The sequence below is a fragment of the Antechinus flavipes genome, chromosome 2, assembly GCF_016432865.1.
Source record: "Antechinus flavipes isolate AdamAnt ecotype Samford, QLD, Australia chromosome 2, AdamAnt_v2, whole genome shotgun sequence".
NCBI lineage: Eukaryota > Metazoa > Chordata > Mammalia > Dasyuromorphia > Dasyuridae > Antechinus > Antechinus flavipes.
In genome coordinates, this window is record NC_067399.1 from 264,886,051 (window position 1) to 264,905,284 (window position 19,234).

The 19,234-nt window shown below is 35.7% G+C and overlaps 1 protein-coding gene across 1 annotated transcript in view; it reads left to right on the forward strand.

Annotated features, from left to right (window-relative positions):
* The first annotated feature begins 5,406 nt into the window (after window positions 1-5,406).
* The window catches only part of LOC127549193 (formin-1-like), a 54,358-nt gene continuing 40,530 nt past the window's right edge, over window positions 5,407-19,234 (forward strand). The window contains exon 1 of the mRNA XM_051977023.1: window positions 5,407-5,502. The gene's annotated coding sequence lies outside the window, so the exon portion shown is untranslated. The remainder of the gene's footprint in view (window positions 5,503-19,234) is intronic.

Sequence of the window (19,234 nt, forward strand, 5' to 3'; positions counted from 1 at the left end):
GCAGAGAAATAAAGTCTTAGAATATTTTAATGAGTGAATGAATAATTGAAAAGGAATTTTATTAAGAACTTACTTTGTAAAAATCACTGTGCATTAAAGATAGAAAAGTAAGACAATCCCTGATTTTAGGGAATTCGAATTCTAATGACAGAGACAGCACATAAAGGTTTCAGCTGCAAGTTCAATGGGAAGATTTCATTTATACAGCAAAAATGTGTCTTATTGATAACTTCAGTGTACCCACCATTGCATATTGTTGAGGTCACTATGGTTAGATGGAAAGAACATTTGTTAGACTAAGAGTTAAAAGACATGGGTTTGAATTTCCAGCTCTGACACTTAGTGTTATAGATTTCAAGATGGAAGGAACTTTAGAGATTATTCTAATTCAATCCTCAAACCCTTCTACTCCCCAATTTACAAATGATGAAACTGAAATCTAGAAAGTTAATGGGGCTTGCCTAAAGTAAGAGAAGTAGTAAGACAAAGAATATGAATCCAACCCCAGATACTCTGAATTCAAATATAGTATCCTTAGGATACTTACAATCTGCAGTCTTGGGTATTGAAATCTTTGAATTGTAGGTTATTCTTTTATAAAATGAGTCATTGTAAGGATCTCAGTAACTTCCTCACTCTGCTAAATGAAGAAGCAGAGAATTTGAGTCTCCCCATGGCTAGTAAAAGCCCAAAGCCCCTTTCAACTAGCCAACAATTCTCCAGGAACTGGGGAATTTCTTTCCCCAGCATAATTCAGTACTAATCCCCAAACTCTGACCTGTACTCTTAAATCCAGATTTCTCACTACATCCCCCAATGCTTACTTCTGCTTGACACAGATAAAAATTACACAGAAAGCTACTTGATTCATACATCTTCTCAATGAGGGGTGGGGGTAGTTTTCTTCCCTTTCTCAAGAGAAAATCTGGAGCTCAAAGTTTTAAAAACAAATGTAAAAAGAATTGTTTTACATGTAACTGGGGAAAACGAAAATATTAAATTGAACTCTACTTGATTGATCTACTTGATTTTTACTTCTCGTGGTTCTGCCTTCTACCAAGCCTCTGGAAGCCCTATTTCTATTTTTCCATTCTGCCCTTTTTATTGTGCTTCCCCCTCAGTCAAGCATCATTGCTTTATTTTCTCTCTGCTGATTCTGATTTGTTGTGCTGTGGGCTTCCTTGTCCTGAACTATGGAATCCTAAAACTGGCTAAAAATGCCTTGAGACAGCCATAAGCATTAAATGAAGCTGCTTGAGAAATCTCAGAATGCTATAAAGATGTGTTCTTATTCATATTCATGATTATTATGAGATAGTGCAAAAAAGTGCTTTGTAGCCTAAAAGCATGATACATTAAAGACTGACCCTTGGGTTAAGACTTCTGAGAAGTAAGCCACAATATTAGTGAATGCTTGTTAATGTCCCAGTATCCACAGTGAGGAAACCGTGCAGGTAGTCGGGGGAAGTCTCCTGTAATTAGGATGAGTGAGAAATACTACAAGTCAGAGGAAAAGGAAACATTTGCAGGGAAAGCGATGATTTCATGAATTTCCTCTTCTGTATCACTAGAAACGCAAAGAATATCTCCAAAGCTTCTTAATCTAGATTCAGAAGGTCTTTGTGTGTGAGGAAAATTTCCTGACTTTTAAATGAAATTTAACATTTACTTCAATTATTAATATAGACCAGAAAATAAAATATTTTTCTGAGAAGGGTCCACAGGCTTCACTTTTTTATGAGTTTGCTTATCCACCAAATTGCCTTAAGGGTAGAGACTTCATGATATCCTTTTCTTTCTCCTCCACTGCTTAACACAGAGCTCAATACATATCTGTTGATTTGATTTGATTTCATTAAAAACAGGCAGGGTTTAGAAAGCTCTGGAGGCAAAGCTAAGCAACTCTGGGTTAAATCTTTCTTCTTTTCCAGAATTAATGTGAACTCCCAAGCATAAGTCTTGTTTCTGTCAGTATATTTTAAAATATTTCTAAATCAAACAAAATCCTTGGCTCTTCCCCCATTTTCCTTAATGCTCCCCATCCAATCAGTTGCTAAATCTTCTTTAATCCCATTCTTCCCCTTCCCCCATCACCCATCCCCTGCTGTTGCTACTGTTCTACTCTCCACACCCCAGACTTCCAGTGTCTCTCTTGTCTCTCTGTCTCTTTGTCTCACTCTTTCTCTCTCTGTCTCTCTCTTTTTCTATTTCTCTCTGTCTGTCTCCCCCTTTCTCATTCTCCTCTCTCATCTTATTGTTCCATTGTTCAAAGATATTTCTTCACCTACCACACCCCTATAAGTAAGTATTGTTTCTCCTTATTAAAATGTGAACTCTTCAAAAGGAAGGATTGACCCCCCCCTTTTGCATTTCCATCCCTTGTGCTTAGCATAATAACTGGCATATATTAAGCTTTAATTAATACTTTTTCATTTATTTTTGCTTGGTTGTTTCTTTCTTTCTTCCTTCCTTCCTCCTTTCATCCATCCATCCATTCAACATGTTAATATTTCTCACAGCCATCCCTTGGCTCCACTAACACCACAACTCATCCAGTGCAGGCCTTGTTATCTCTCACTGGGATATTAGAGAAACCTCTCAACTGATTTCTCTCTTCCATTATTCCCTTTGTTTAATACACCTGTCACACATAGATCATTTTAAAAATGTTTCTTAATATGTCATAGTCCTGTTTAAGAAGCTATAGTGACTCTATTGCCTCCAGAATGCAATATAAATTCCTTTCTTTTGTATTTAAAGCCTTTTACAATATGATTCTGGATGACCTCTTCAGGCTTATCCCCCTTGAAGCACAGTTCCAGTCAAACTGGCTTACCCATATTTCTGTACATTCCTTATCATAATAATTCAACTATAAGTATCTTGAGCTCAGGGACTGACTTGTTAAAAGTCAGTTTCTGTCTATTATCTCCATGGTGTCTTCCATATAATAAATGCTTAATGTGTTGAGTCTGAATGGAGTCTAATAGTAACCATATGAGATAAAAAAGCATTGTTATTTTATATTTGAGTAAACTTACCTAGGTAGAATGGTGAATAAAGCCTAAGTCAGGAAGATATGACTTCAATTTCTGCCGCAGATATTTACTTAGTTATGTGACTCTGGAAAGTCAGTTAACTTTGTTTGCCTCAGTTTTCTCATCTATAAAATGAGCTGGAGAAGGAAATTTAAACCACTTTCTCAAATGGGGTCATTAAAAGTCAGACATAACTAAAAATGATTGAACAACAAACTAAGATTAGGAGAAGTAGAATAAAGTCTACATTGCTTTAATAGCCAACAAACTTCCTGTTTCTAGTCCAATATTCTCCCCATTATAAATCTATGCCTTTCTAAAATATCATGTTTGTCATATATTTAAATATAAACAATGGGAAAATTCATGTGAAAACACTTAAAGGAGTTTTATCAAAAACTGTACAAATGCACTTAAGTTCCACAATGTGTAAAAAACAAAACAATGAGAGATCTTAGAATTAATCTAGTTCAGACTTCTTAAGGTTAAGTGAATGACCACCATTAGTGGTCAGCTAATTAAAGAAACACAACTAGTTAAAGAAAGAAACAAAGTATATAGGTGACTTGACTCCCCACCTAGTATATTTTCTACTGTCTTTATTGCCTCAACATTAATTAGAAAAATGACAAGATTGCAGTCAGTACAGTGTCAATGTCCACAGGATTAAGAAAACAATCTTTGGGAGTGATCTTCAGACCCTAGCCTAGGGAAAGATATGCCGCCTTTCTATCTGAATTTGGTAATATGTGCATTAGTGGGATCAAAGCTATATAGGAACTGAGCTACATTTTGAATCTATTCACCTAGACAATCACTGATACTAACATGAAAATAATTATTAAATCGGAGGAATCCAAATTATTCTCACAGCTACCACATAGAATGTGATAGCAGAGGGAAAACGGCTCTGTGCAAAGTGCTATTAAGGAAATCCAAAGAACACTATCCCTGGAGGCCGGAAGATCTGTGTTTAAATATCCAAGAGGATGAAGAAGTAAATAATATACTATTATTTATATTTATATATATATATATATATACTAAATATTTCTAATAATACAATAAAGGAAGAAATCAGTGAACCATATATAGTAAGCAAGTGTTCTGTTTATACTTTTAGTCCATGTTCAGTTTGCCATAAAAGACAGGTGAAAGAAAGACTAGTTAAAGCAATTTCCTTGTTAGTTCTGGGGAAAGCAGAGAGAGACAGAGACAGACAGACAGGCAGACATACCGAGACAGAGATAGACAGAGAGACTGAGGGGAGGGGGGAGCAGGAAGGGAGAAGGGAGAGAGAGACAGAGACAGAGATACAGAGAGAGACACAGAGAAACAATGACAGAGACAGACAGACAGAGGCAGAGAGAGAAACAGAGAAAGACAGAGACAGAGAAAGACAGACAGACAGAGACATGCAGAGAAACAAAGAGATAAAGACATACAGAGAGAGAAGCAGAGAGAGACGGAGAGGCAGAGAGACACACAGAGAGAAAGAAAAACAGAGACAGATAGAGAAGGGGAGGGAAGAAGGGAGAGGGAGAGAGAGAAAAGAAGAAGAAGAGGAGGAGGAGGAGGAAGAAAAAGAGGAGGAGAAGGAGAAGAAGAAGAAGAAAAAGAAGAAGAAAAGAAGGAAGAGGAGGAGGAGGAAGAGGAGAGAAAGAGAGAGGTGTATGTATGTGCCTGAAAGTGGAGTGGAGGTTGGACGCCTAGTGACAAATAAGGTTTTGGGGTTTGCTCTTGATTTCACTGCTTGAGTCCTCCTTTTCCCACTACATACGAGACGTACTCTGACACCCTTTTAATAGCAGAGAGCTAGCTGGGAAGGTGTGCGTGGTGCGTGTGTAGGGACCCAGCAGTCTGAGAACCCCGGAGCATCCCTGGAGTTCCAAGTTCCCATAGTCTTGGGTGCGCAGGAACTATGTCCTTCCTGTTAGTCTCCTGCAAAAACGCTGCCGGTCCTGGCCTTTGATTTCAGCTGCGTAGGAGCGTTAGGAATATGTCTGCTCCCTTCGGGCCAAAACGATCCTGCTTGGCTCAGAGGTAGAAGCAGGTAGTTAAATACAGTCCGGGGCTGCCGGGATGAAGGAGCCTGCCCACTACTGCGGAGCTAGCCTGGCAGTCCCCGCACCTGACGGGAGCCGGACCCGTAGCTCGCCTACTTGCTGGTTACCAGTCTCTCCGGCTTCCCCTGCCTCCGGCTCTGCGTCTCTGTGACAAGTGCGGATTGGCCAGCAGTTTCCTGAGTCCCTCCTTCCTGCCTCCCCCAAACAAACGCCGGCAGCATGTGAGTCCCGGCCCGGGAATGGGGCGGCTCTAGCCGACGGGGGTGTGGCGGAGGAGGGGCGGGGGCGGGGCCGCGGCAGCAGCGGTGGCAGCAACAGTCCGGGCAGCTTCTGGCTCCAGCTCGGGACCCCGCCGCAGCATCTTCGCTGCAGCCACCGCGGCCGCCACACCTGGCCAGGTAAAGGAAAGCCCTGCCCATCCACTCCTCCTTAGGTTCTGCCCTGTAGTCGGCCCTGCCTCCCCTCCCCCACTGCCCCGCTGCCTTTGGCCACTAACTGCCGTATCCAGAAGGGGCTTTGCTTTAAAACCTGTCTTTCCCTTCTTACTTCAACCACCTAGCATTGCCCCCTCACGCGCCGCCTCTGCCCTCTTCCCTCCCTCCCGCATTGGCTCTTAAAGTCTACTAGCATCCTTCCCTCGTCAGCCCTGCCAGAGAGGTTCCTCACTGCTGGGCCAAGCTGTTGTCCTTCTTCTGCCCCTAAATCCCTAAGAGTAGTGCTCCCAGCCCTTTCACCTGACACGCCTCAGTCCCATGCCCTGCGCCCTGCTTAGGACAGGGCGGGCATGAGAAAAATGGGAGGGAAGGGCTGCAGAGCCTTATTTTGAGGTTATTACCCAGTTCAATTAGGAGCACTGCAGTGGGGCTGGCTGAGGAATCTGGGGACTGACAATTGTACAGGGATTACATATAGGCCTTAGGCTGGAAAACTGTTTCTCTTCATTCTTCCTCAGAATCACTGTTGTCATGATGGAATCAAATTACTTACTACTGGTGACCCTGGGCAAGTCAATCTCTCAGTCTCAGTTTGTTTTGTTTTGTTTTTTAACCTCTAAAATCAGGATATCGGATCTGACAGTCTCTGAGGTTCCTTTTCCTCAGCCACATAGCAAAACTCTTAGAGGAAGGTTCCATTCAGACACATAAAGTTTGACCTTAAAAATAGGATCTGTGTTTCGACTTTCCTGAAACTGAGATCTAATTCCATCCCCCCAACTCAGGTAGGTAGGTGCATATGTGTGGGGACATGTGTGAGGAAAACATATATACATGCACTAATGAGTATTGGGAAAGTGAGCTGTATGAGTCCAAGAATACTAGATTGGTAGGAAACTGATACCTACTAGTTAACACTTCTGGGACTTCCCTTTTCTTTTATCAATTTGACACAATTACTTCCTGAGTTCTTAGGGAATCTGATAACCTCTCCATAATAGAAAGAGCACTGGACTTGGGAGTCATGAAAGGCATAGCCTAAAATCCCAGTTTTTAATTTCTAATCTCTGATCAAGTCATTTAACATCTCTGAGATCCAGTTTCCTCTTCTTTACAACAGGAATAATAAATAGTTGAACAACCTACCTTGAATTATGATTGTGAGGAAGATGGTTCACAAATCTTAAAGTATCATATGTCATTTATTAATCTGGCCCACTTGTGATAGAAATCAGAAACAATGAATAATTATCATTCTTAAGAGAATTGAGGAAATGAGTAAAATCTATTTCCCTCACATAGTAGTGACAGTACAAAAATCATACATTCTCCCTCCTTTTTTTTAATAATTCCTTTCAGATCCTAGAGATGGTACTACACAGGTTCAATTACAGAGTCTTTTTGTGGGTGGGGCATCACCTCTTTTTGGAATATCATTTCTCTTACTCCCCTATTGGTATTAGGGAAGTGATAGAAACCCCTATGTAATTAGTGAACTTTCAGCTCAAATGAAAATACTCTTTTAGGGAAGAATTCATTAGAATGTCCTAGGTCTCAGGATCTGCCCTATTCCTTTACTATTAATTATTTCTGTATGGACACAGTACAGTTTTTATGGAAACATTGGTGAATATAATGACTTTAATTTTCTACATAAGCATATCAAAAGTTTTTTCTTTCTTCTGTAAAGGTCATTGGATATTGGTTCAATGAGTTTTTTAAATATTCATAATGTACAAAGCATTATGTTGGGTTTAGGGATACAAAAACCATTTCATTTGAGGATTGTTTAGATGAGTATATTTATGGGGCAATACAATTGTACTTTTGGCTTTATTGGTAATGGGACTCCTAGTAAGAATACTTTTTCTGCCAATACACATGGGCATCTGATTAATTACTCATGGTCATGAGGCACTGATCACATATGTGGTATGTGACAGGAATGATTCTTGAACCAAAATCTTTCTGATTATGAGGTCATATGCCATACCTAGCATCAACAGGATTATTTACTGCTTTGTCAGCACTTCATCATATAAGCCTAAATACAGGAAACTTAAATTCCTTTATCAAGCTTTTCTCCTGATATAAATACTAGAAATAACTCACCTGGAGAAGGGAAGATTTAGTTGGTCCTCTCTTCAAATATTTCCAGGAGCTATTATGTGGAAGAGGCATTAAATTTGTTCTATCTGAACCTCGATGATACAACCAGGAAGCTGTAGTTCAAGAGATTTTAGCTCAGTAGGAAAAACTAATATGGCTATCAGAAATGGGAATGGGCTGCTATAACAGAAAGTTACTTCCCTAATATTGACCATCTTCAAGTGGAGACTGACCCAAGTATAGATTGGACTTAAGTTATCTGTAAAGTTCTTTCTAATTTGGAAATTATGAAGACCCAGCTATTACCTTCAAAGGTTTTATAATCTGATGGAGAATTACAAATGTATACATATATTATGCATATTGTACATATGATACAAATGATACAAAATAAATAGGAAAAATGCCTATGAGAAAGATAAATTGCTATGACATATGTTGGGGGATAGTATGTGAAGACATGGAAGAAGAAAAAATGCTAAGCTTATGTGATATTATATTTAGAATATACAGTTTCTTACAAAAAATACTTTTCAAGGGTACTGTATAAAAGATTCATAAATCATTAATGTCTGCATATATTAATTTCTTCATTTACAAAATTGAGAATTAAATAATTGTAACCTCTTTCACTGGGAGCTGGAAAGACAAAATGATGAGAAATCATATTGTTGATATGAAGTGATCTAGGAAGACTTAATTTGAGGATTGTCAGTCCTATCCTTGAGAAATTTAATCTCTTGTTTTTCTCTATAGAAGGAAGCAGAATTTATAAATTTAGTTCTCTTATGCATCTTAGGCTCTTAACTAAAGTCTTGGACCTAGTAATCAGTTTGAAAACTTTGGAACTCTTAAAATTTCTTCTAGGCAGGACTGAATTTTAGACATCCTCGCTTTTAGAAATTGTCTTACTAAACTTTTCTTTGTCCAACTTGCAAAATTTCACTAGAGATGCTTAAAAATAGTAGCCCAGATTATTAACATATTTAGCTAATATGGTCTTTCATGTGTGAGTTGGATTCAGGTTTAATAATAATGATCATAAAAGCATAGATTTATAAATCTGCTGAAAATGACCCTAAGAATAATCTATTACAACACCTTTATTCTTCAGATAAGTAAACAGAGGCCCAACAAAGAAAATTTTCTAGCCTCAAATTACAGCTTTTAAGTAATAGAACCAGCATGAACTGTTTGTTAGGTTTGTTTTTTGTTTTTGTTTTTAATATTCCTCTATACTCTCACAGTACTTTGTCTTTAAGGATATCCATTATTTCTTAGTTATATACAACAGTCTTAAAAATAAGATACTCAGCAGGTCCTGGCCTGTCTGCTGACAAAGTTTCAGGCATTAATCTGATTTGCTTGATCTTTCACTATTGCTACACTGTGGGAGCTGAATCCTTGTGAACCTAATATGAGCTTGCACCAACAGACTAGCTTTGTAAGGGAATTTAAGCTTCTCTGTTTTTATTCTTGTGTGATGAAGGGCTGACAAAGCGGTTATAGTTATATCTGTGCTGAGCAATAATTGGTATGATATGATGTGTAGAGAGCTGGCTTCAAAGTCCAAAAGACTCTGACAGACTCTTAAGAATCACTTCTCATATGTACCATATATGTGACTTTGGGCAAGTAGCTGCTCAGTGTACCTGACAGCTCACTAAGACTTTAAGTGATAAACTAGATGCCCATTTGCATTGGTAAAGGGAATATCCTTACAATGAGATTCTATACCAATAAAATCACAAGTGCAACAGCATATACAAACACATTCACCCATGTAAAAATATATGTATACTTATATAAGTATATACTTGTATCAACAAGTAAGTTCATGTATACATGTATATGTGTATGTATATATATATATATATATATATATATATACACACATTACAAAAATGTTGGAATAATACTCAAATAATCATCCATAAATAGACCTCCCATGTACAAGCTAGGTTTTAGGATTAATAATAATAAACATAAGATCTAGAACATACAGAGATACATACAAATATTTCTTTTGGGATAGTCCTATTTCTATCAATGCCAATAAATGACTTATAACCTGAGAGTTACCTATGGAACTAAATGAGTTAAGTAGTTTAATCAGGGTCACATGGTCAGTAGTGTCAGAGGTAGGATATGAATCCAGTTCTTCCTAAGTTGTTTCTTATAAAAATAATTTAATAAAGATGGAATATGATATAGTAGAGACTGGAGAGAAGCCCTGAGTTGGAAGTCAGAAGACCTGAATTCTAGTCCTGGCTCAGATACTTAATACCTATGTGACCCCTAGGTTATTTAATTTCTTTGGGTTTCAATTCATTTATTTATTCATTAATTCATTCATTCATTCTTTATTTATTTATTTATTCAATTTATTCAACTTTAAAAGAAACAGGCACTAAATCTATGATTTCTATGGTATAGAACAAGTCTTAGGAAAGGAAACTTCCTCTGTCAATGCAAGTCAACACCTTCTCTGCAATGTATAGCTTTCAAGAGTTACTTAGGACAATTGTGAAGGGTCATTCAACTAGTATGTGCCAGAAGAACTTTCTGGTTTTTAAAGTGTCTTTTTAACCATTAATCCTTAACCACACTGCCTCTCCTCTTTAAAATTGTGGTGTGTGTGTGTGTGGGGGGGGGGGGGGGGGGGGGGGGGGAGGGGCTTGGTATTTAAGAGTAATTTATAAGGTTGTTTTGAGGATCAGAGTATATGATGTATGTGAAAGCACTATAACCAGAAAGCACTGTTTACTCATACCCTTTCCATAAATTTATCGTGAGAATTATATTATTATACAAATTATATATAAAATTATTTATTGTGAGAATATAAAAATTTATTGCAAAAAAATTGAGAGAAAACATCATAGAAAGTTATAAGAAGTAGATAGTAGTTCCAATAATATCTAAGGATCTTGCCAATCAGATCTATTCACCTCAACTGTGGTTCAGACATTCTAGGGTCCACTGTCAGGAGATCATAGAAAACTTCCCAAAAGGGTCTCTTCTTGAGCAAATGAAAGAGATATTCATTAAAAAAAAAAAAAAACAAAAAAAACATTAAAGTCATTTGGTCTAACCTTTAATCAGAAAATGAGTTCTTTATATAACTTACAGGCTCAGTAGGGAGCATGATTAAAGTGAAGGATTGTCCTATGAAAGAAGAAATAGATTCATCTTCTTGGGACCCTGAGGACAGAACTAAGAGTAAAGTTTAGAAGTTGCAAAAATACAAATTTGTATTTGATGTAAAAAAAAAAAAAAAAAAGAAAGAAAGAAACTTCCCTACAAATAAGAGTCATTCAGAAATGGAGCAGATTCCCTTAGGTCATAAATTCTCTCTCACTTCAAGTTTTCAAAGGTTAGATATGTCATGTGTTAGGAGAGGTTGTTAACCTGATCAGCAGTTGGTCACTTACAAGTTAGACTACTTCAAAGTTCACATTTGAGATCTTTCCCAATATGAAATCTTTTTATTTTGTGAATTGTCATTTAATGGATTCAATTTTTTAAAAAAAATTATTCCATATTAATATGTTATTGAAGGCCAGCCCTCCCAAATTGAATGTTTTGGACAACTTATTTTAGGACCATCCTTCTTGAAGTACTGCCTTAATCCCAAAGAGTTGGTAGGCCATTTGGTCAGTTCTGTGAGAGTATAAGTATAGGGTAGAAGTGAAAAACACTTGGCAGGACTTCCTGGCAGCAAGCATGCAGAGTAAGATGGTAGCTAATGGAGAGACAGTGTAAGACCCATAGAGTTATATGCTTGATCTTTGGAGGATGTAAAAAGCTAGAAATAGAAGTTAGGGATATTCTAAGAATAGTAGAATCCTAATAATCAATGTAAGGAAATAAAGAATAATAAATTCATATTTGTTTAAATAAACTTCATAAATGTATACTCAAGAATATAGGCAATTTTATAATGATCTTAATTCTTTTTAACAAAATCCAGTAATATGTGGTAACAGTCTGTCTATTCATCCCATTTAAAATATTTTTTAAAAATTATCTTTTAAAGGCAGTAAGATTGCTATATCTCTATAGCCCCAGCTATTATTTTAGATTGTTATACCTTCTTCAGGGTCCTTGTGGAGAGCCTATTCTAGAAAAAATAATTAAATCACTTGACCAAACTAACAGAAAAATGTGAATTTCGGTGAAATATTAAATTTGAACCCTTTAGGAATCCATAGGCTGCTGCCACCTTGACATTTGAACATTGACTTTAATGTGTTCAGATGAAGCTGTCTGGATATATGAAGGATATCTATTTCAGATCAGCAGGAAGTGCAATGACAGAAACCACCGAGATGGTGCAGTGGATAGAGCACTAAACTTGGTGTGAGGAAGACTTGGTTTCAAATATACCTTCAGATATTTACTAAATTTGTGACCCTGAGCAAGTCACTTAACCTGAATTTGCCTCACTTTCTCCAACTGTAAAATGGGGATAATACCAGCACCTATTCTTCAGAGTTGTTGAAGGGATCAAATAAGATAATAATCATAAAGTACTTAGTATAATACTTGGCACATACTAGATGCTGTATATAAATGCTTATTCACTCCCATACTAGCCTTCAAAAAGCAATCTTCCCAATCTATCAGAATTCCCAGTCTAATTATGAAAAGAAAGTCTTACCCTTTGTGGCGTGCCATAAATATTGCTGAGTTCAACTGATTACTCCTAGGTTTAAAATGCTTTGAGATTTTTAGGTGAAAGTTATATTGCTTGGGAAAATTTCTTTCCTATATGGAATTGTGTTGAGTTATCACAGGGCCAGTTACAAATTACAATATATTCATAGTCCACAGGAAACAATAAATAACCTGTTTACTTAATACTGTTTTCAAACAGTGTATTTGTAGCTTCAGTGGGTTCACTGATGTGCCATAGCTTTTCTAAAAGTGTCAATGGTATTACCACACAAGAACTAATAAAGCTGATTTTGTGCCACCCTTCAGTAAAGTCAGTACCTGTGTTACATAGCTTCTGGTAACGTGACTATAAATGTCTTATACTGGTTAAAAGTCTCCTTGGTGTTTGTTCCAGAATTGTTTGTAGCTATTCTGCTAGGTCTTAGATTTAATAAAAAAAAGGTTTTCAATCCTTCTTGCAGTTTGTTAATCTGCATAGGACGTGTTTGTAGTAGGTAAATAACATTATCTATATTTTATAGAGGAGAACAATTGGGGCAAAGAAAGGTTGAAATGATTTGCTGAAAGGCATAGCTCTGAATGTCATCTTGGTGGTATTTACTGTACCTGCTAAGCTTATATTCCACCTTCTGTCTGTGTCATATTAAGCTATGTTATTAAATTTCTGAATTCTCTCTTCCCTGGTTTTTGAATTTACAAGATGAGCTGTAAGTCTGATGAAATATACTGAATGAATTTAATGGCACATTCATAGTTGTTTCATTTTTAGTATAAAATATGTTTATGTTAAAAGGATAAAAACCCTTTTGAAGAATCTCCATGTAGTCCATAATTTTTAAGCTTTGCAAATCTGTTAGTCTATAGAAATGGGAATTTATCTATCCAGTTTTGTTAGTGTAAGAAAAATGAGTAGGATCAGTGACCTTTTTCCTCCTGGCCTTTTTTCCATTTCTTCTCCTTGTATCATTAGGCCCAAAACACAAATCTTTGCCAAAGGGTAAATGTACTGTCTTCCTATTTCCATATCTTCTGCCCTGATATAAACAAAATAGATGGAAGAGTATCTGTCATATAAGTCCAGTGCTTGATTTTCATTAGGCCTGCCCTGATTTTTTCAGGCTTTGAAACGAGGGGTTAGTTCTTATTTTCATGGTGTTTGATTGCATCCAGATGGGCCAGGTAGGTTAAGGGAAATCAAGTCAGAAGTAGAAAGGAAAGTGGAATGTGAAGCCTTTGTTGAACATCACCTTCCTATTCATGATCCTCTAATCCTTGTATACAAATAATTCACTAGGTAAGGCCACAAACTGTTGTCCCAGTTACCTAGAGGAGAAAGTTGAGAAAGGGAGTGAGTAAGATCAAGGTCATACTTGGTCAGTGGCACAGCTAAGAATAGAACCCAGGCCACCTGACTCCTTTTCCAGTCCTTTCTCCATTACCTCATACTAATTCTCTTCAGGTAACAATGACATTATTGACTATAAAAATTAACATATTCAGATCAATTTTTGTTTACTCAACAAATAATATTATTGCAAATGATAGCATTGATAGAGAAAAAGCAAAGGCATCTAAATTAAATTAATTCTTGGTTACCCAAGAAGCTCTCTGATGAAGTCAATTTAAAGTATAAAAAAATGGAAATGGAAGCATATGTGAATTATTGCCACAATACTATAAGAGAAGAATCCAGAAAAAGGCTTATGGTCAGAGCAAGAAGAAGAAAGGTATAAAACCACTGGGGCAGATGGGATAATATTAACAGTTAACAAATCACTTTTGTCATTGAACAAAAAAATGAATGAAGAAACAAATCAGAATACTAGGAATTGTTAAAGTAGGGGATATAGATTCTGGAAATTATCCACTGGTGAATTTCTCTTTAATCCTCAGAAAAAAACCTAGAATAGACTATTAAATAGATGGATTGTGAGCACTTAGAAAAGGAAAATATGAACACTGGGATTGAGAACTGGTTCACTGAGGAAAAGTCATGATAAGCTCATCTCATTTATTTTTTGAAATTACTAGGTTAGTATTCTGGGGAATGCCATAGACAGACAACTTGTCAATCAATAGCCATTTATTTGGCATTTACTATATGTCAGTAACTACTAATTTCCAGGGATACAAAGAAAAGCAAAAGATAGCCCTTCATCTTAAAAGAGTTCATTGTCTAACAGAGAAGACAACATATAAACAACTATGTACAAAGTATGTATATGTTATATAGAGATTTGTTTGTATGCATATATAATATTTGTACATACATAAATATGTCTTTGTGTGAATGATAAATTGATAATTAATAATGGAAAGGCACTAGTTTTAAAGAAGATCAAAAATGGTTTCTTGCAGAAGGAGGGACTTTGGCTATGACTTGTTTACAAGGAAGCCAAAAAGGCAGAGATGAAGAAGTTGACAATTCTAAGAATGAAGAACAGCCAGTGAAAACTCTTGCAGACAGGGGATGGAGAAATACTTAAAATGCATTAAAGGAAAATGTTCAACATCTTTGTGTATAAGATGAAGAAATGTAATCTGCATGATTTATACGATTCACACCTACTTTAACATGGAATCCTAGGTGATTGAACAACCATATGGACTAAAATGTTGATGAATCGGTTGATATCAACCTGAAATGAGATCTTTAGTGATAAATAACAGAACTCTTTCCTCAGTCTTGTCTTGATAAATTCTTTTATTAGTGGCTGAGGTAAAGACAGAAAAGGCATTCTTATTAGTATTGATTCAAGTCAATTTGAGAAAGAACATGCTGTGGTTAGAAAGAGCCCTGGACTTAAAATATTATACAAATGTAAAATATCATTTTAATTATTATTTTAATTGTTAATTATTATCAATTTAAAATATCCCAATGGGCAGAATCAATGGTCCACAAATCATAGGACAAAATTTAATAGGAATGAATTTAAAGTTGTACTTAATTTAAAAATCAATTGCATAATAATATGGGAAGACCTGACTTAATAGCAGTTCATTTTAGTTGACTGTAACTTTAACATGAGTCAATAGCATCCATGTAGCTACTTAAAAAACTAATGTAATCTTATGTAGCATTAAAAGAAATTTAGTATTCAAACCAAGGAACCATAAATTGACTTCATTCTATATGTCATTCAGTTCTGGGAACTGTTTTAAAGAGGGTTACTTCTGACCTGTAATTAAATTGTTATCCATGTAACCCTGGGTTCTTAGTGGTAGGCAATACTTAATTTTATCCTGGTCTTAGGCCTATCATGACATGCTCTTCTCCTCTATCCTTTCCCTTTACAATTCTGTCTCTCAGAATAATCAACCTAACATGACCATTCCAGGAAAGGACATGCCAGTTATTTGTTTTATTTATTCCAGTCACCATTGTCTCTCATTTTCCTGTCACTTGTCCATAGTCCCCACTCCTCTATATAGATTGACTTCTTTTAGAAGGTAAGCCCTCTGAAGTCAGAATCTCATTTGTTTGTATGTCAAGTGCTTAGTATGCCTAGCATATAGTAAGTGCTTAATAAATAACTTTTCATTCATTTGCCATTTATTAAGTACATATGTGCATATTAGATGGAAGAATGAAATAGAGCACATGATGCAGAATCAGGAAGATTGGGTTCAAATTCAGTTTCAGACATTTATTAGCTGTGTAATCTCTGGCAAATCAGTTAATCTCTACCTCAGTTTCCACATCTATAAAATGAAGATCATAAAAGTATCTACCTCCTGGGGTTGTTTCGAGGATGAAATGAGGTAATATTTGTAAAATGCTTTGCAAATGTTAAAGCACCAGATAAATGCTATCTATTTTTATTTTTGTGATTATTATTGAAATTTATCTTATCAGAAATTGATAACATGTTGATGGGACAATTATGACATAAAAAAACTTGAAAAAACTCAAGATATTTTGCTTGGGAAAAAGAAGTCTTGCTAAGTGGAGAGAGCACACATAAAGACAGAATTTGTACAATTGCAAAGTTCCTCAGAAATTATTGAGTTCGATGTATAAATTCTAATTTACATATTCCCAACAATAGATACCTAGCCTATATTTTATTATTTCCAATGGTAACCTATTGAGGTAGTCTTTCCACCACCATCCTTCTTTAAAATTATCTAGCTCATTTTTTTTGTTCTTCTAGTCTCTTTCTTATTATTTATTCTTATTATTTTTATTACATTTGATTTTACATTATATACATACATTCATTTTTTAGATTTTTCCAAATGAATCAGGTTGTGAGAGAAAAAAAAAAAAGGGAAAAAACATGAGAAAAAAAAAAGGTGGAAATAAGAGTGTATTGATCCACATGTAATTTCTATAGATCTCTCTCTCTAGATGCAGATGGCATTTTCCATCCAAAGTTTATTGGGATTGCCTTAGATCACTGAATTGCTACGAAGAACCTACTCTATCATAGTTGATCATTACACAAGCTTGTTGCTGTGTACAATATTTTTCTGGTTCTGCTTGCCTCACTCAGCATCAGTTCATGTAAATCTTTCCAGGCTTTTAAAAAGTCAGTCTGTTCATCATTTTAATAGAATAATAATATTCCATTACTTTCATATATCATAATGTATTCAGCCATTTCCCAATTGATCGACATCTATTCAACCATTCCCTTTTTTAAAGAGCACTTATAATGAAGACATTTTCCTTCACAATAAGTGGAACTCTGCCTCTCTGTACATTTTAGCCACTGATCCTAGTTCTGTCAAATAAAGTTAAGCAGAAAAAGTTTAATCTCTTTTCTTTGTGGTAGATCTTTAAAATATTTAAAGATGACTGACATGCTCATGCTCCATTCCCCATTTTCTCTGTCTTAGGCTAAACATCCTTAATTTCTTCTACTGATTTTTGCATGACATGATTTCTTATATTCAATTAACCTCTCAGCAATTACAGTAACTAAATACCTGTTTATTCTAAGTATTGAGCATACAAAAAAATGAAAAAATTCCTCTCCTTAAGTTTACATTTTAACCTAAGAAATCTAAAATGTGAATAATAATAGCAATACCTCCTAATGTGATGATCAAGTGAGATAAATGTCAAATTGCTTAGTATACCAGCACATAACATTATACAAATGTTTTTGTTTTTGCTGTTGTATTGTCATTGTAAGTGCTGAGGTAACATATATGTATGTAAGAATAAAAATATAAAGTAATCTTGGTGTGGATGGTGCAAACATCTGGGATTATCTAGAAAAGCTTCACCTAACAAGTGGTGCTTAAGTGGATTCCAAGAGAAAAAGATGAGAAAGGAGCACTTTTTAGATATGACCAAATGCAAAAAAAAACCATGTAGATGGATTGGTGGAGTGGTGTGTGTGTGTGTGTGTGTGTGTGTGTGTGTGTGTGTGTGTGTGTGAAAAAACTAGTAAACTGGTATGGCCAAATTATAGAGTGTGTAGATAGGAAAAACGTATAAGAAATTATCACCATTCTAATCATTTTCCTTTCCTGGTATTGAAGTTTGTCAAAGAACTTTCTAAAATCTGGTGCCCAGATACCATGGTGTCCTGGCTGTGAAATATGATCTCCTCTGTTCTAGATGCTATACATCTGAAAATGTAGCACAAAATTCTGCTAGCATTTGTTTTTCCTGTTACATGATATTGTTGACTTATGCCGTCCTTTTAGTCCACTTGACAAAAATTCCCCAGAGTCAATCAGTTTTTTTTTTTTTCATCTTTCCTATTCCTTCTGCCTGATGGAAATAAGAGCTCAGAAAACTTTTTTCTATTCCTTTCTCCTCCATCTTGCCCCTATCAATTTTTTAATGCAAGCATGGAATTTTACTTTTTTCTTATTAGATTTAATTTTCTTAGTTTTGGACCATTGTCTCAAATGATCAGAAACTTTTTGGTTCACAGTTCTATTGTGTATCATATCAGCTATCCAAAAGTTGTACTTTTGGGTCCAACCACTAACCTAATGAGCATCTCGTCTCTATCCTTTTGTGCATCCTCTGATCAAAATATACAACAAAATCAGGCCAAGAGTAAAGCCCTGTGGTATTCCATTAGAGAATTATCTCCAGATGGGACTCAGTGAGTGATGTTGATGAATGGATTAGTCAAATGGTTTTGATTGGTCAGGCAGTTCTGAATGGTTGGTTCTGTTTGGCTAGATTGGTCTAAATCCTTAGTGACATTGTATTATCACACCCAACAGAAAGAATATTAAAAGCTTTAGGTAGGAACTGCTTTTTATTTCTGTCATTTTAATCCTCTAAATCTAGCACAGAACCTTGTGTATAGGGATTTAACTAATACTTGTTGAATAGAATTGTAGGGATAATACCGACTTCAGATAATAATATCCAGATTTTTTGGACATAGTAAGCACTTAGTAAATGTTCATAAGATAAACACATTTTTATTTTGATTATAGAGCCTAACATAGTGTCTTACTCAGAGCTGCAATTCCAAAAATATTTTGTTAAATGAATAATTGAGATTAATTTTATATAAAGAAAGAATTCAACTCCATATACATAAGAAAGTTTTAATGATAATGATAAATGGACTCCTTATCATTGGAACTGTTCAAAGTCAATAAGCACTTATATATCAGGGCCTGTGTTAAGATCCGGTGATGTTAAAAAAAAAAACAAAAAAAACAAAAAGAAATAAACGTTCTTTCCTTTAAGAATTTTGCATTCTAATAGCAGAAGATAATATATAAAATGAAAGTTGAAAAAATGGGGGCAAGAAGGAAGTAAATTTATGGGGAAATAGTGGCCACAGTTAGAGTATCAGATTTGGGTAGTTTGGACCTTTCTCCAAAATTGAAGTTCTGAAAATTTACCAATGAGAAAATAGGCCTGAAGAAGCCTAGAGAAGACATAGCTGTGGTGTAGTGATTTCCTTTGATGGATAAG